This window comes from Colobus angolensis, unplaced genomic scaffold (genome assembly GCF_000951035.1).
Source record: "Colobus angolensis palliatus isolate OR3802 unplaced genomic scaffold, Cang.pa_1.0 Scaffold130, whole genome shotgun sequence".
In the NCBI taxonomy this organism is placed as follows: Eukaryota; Metazoa; Chordata; class Mammalia; order Primates; family Cercopithecidae; genus Colobus; species Colobus angolensis.
In genome coordinates this window covers 1,496,534-1,497,075 of record NW_012114253.1, presented here as the reverse complement: position 1 = coordinate 1,497,075, position 542 = coordinate 1,496,534, and the positions used below count along the sequence as shown (strand labels likewise).

Here is a 542-nt window from a genome sequence, read left to right as displayed (position 1 = left end):
TTTTTTTTTTTTTTTTTTTTAAACAATATAAGGTCTCACTTAGTTACCCAGGCTAGAGTGTAGTAGCATGATTATAGCTCACTGCTGCTTCAAGTTCCCAGGCTCAGGCAATCCTCCTGCCTCAGCCTCCCAAGTAGCTAGGACCACAGGTGTGCCACCATGCCCAACTAATTTAAAATTTTTTTTTTGTAGAGATGGATATCTTGCCCAGGCTGGACTTAAATTCCTGGGCTCAAGCAATCCGCTAGCCTTAGCCTCCGAAAGTGCTGGGATTACAGGGGTGAGCCAGCGTACCTGGCCCCTTGTGGGTTTTTTAACCTCATTTTAAGCCAATCAACATCATTGCTACGCCTTTTCCAAAGGACCTGTAAATGAATGCAAATATTCAATCCTCAAGCTAGGCGTGGTGGCTCACACCTGTAATCTCAGCACTTTCGGAGGCCAAGGTGGGCAGATCATTTGAGGTCAGCAGTTCGAGACCAGGCTGGCCAAGAAGGCAAAACCGCATGTCTACCAAAAATACAAAAATTAGCCGTGTGCAC

The 542-nt window shown here is 45.8% G+C and overlaps 1 protein-coding gene across 2 annotated transcripts in view; it reads right to left on the bottom strand.

Moving 5' to 3' along the window:
* The window catches only part of EIF4G3 (eukaryotic translation initiation factor 4 gamma, 3), a 374,612-nt gene that overhangs the window by 32,673 nt on the left and 341,397 nt on the right, over window positions 1-542 (bottom strand). The gene's annotated exons all lie outside the window — the stretch shown is intronic.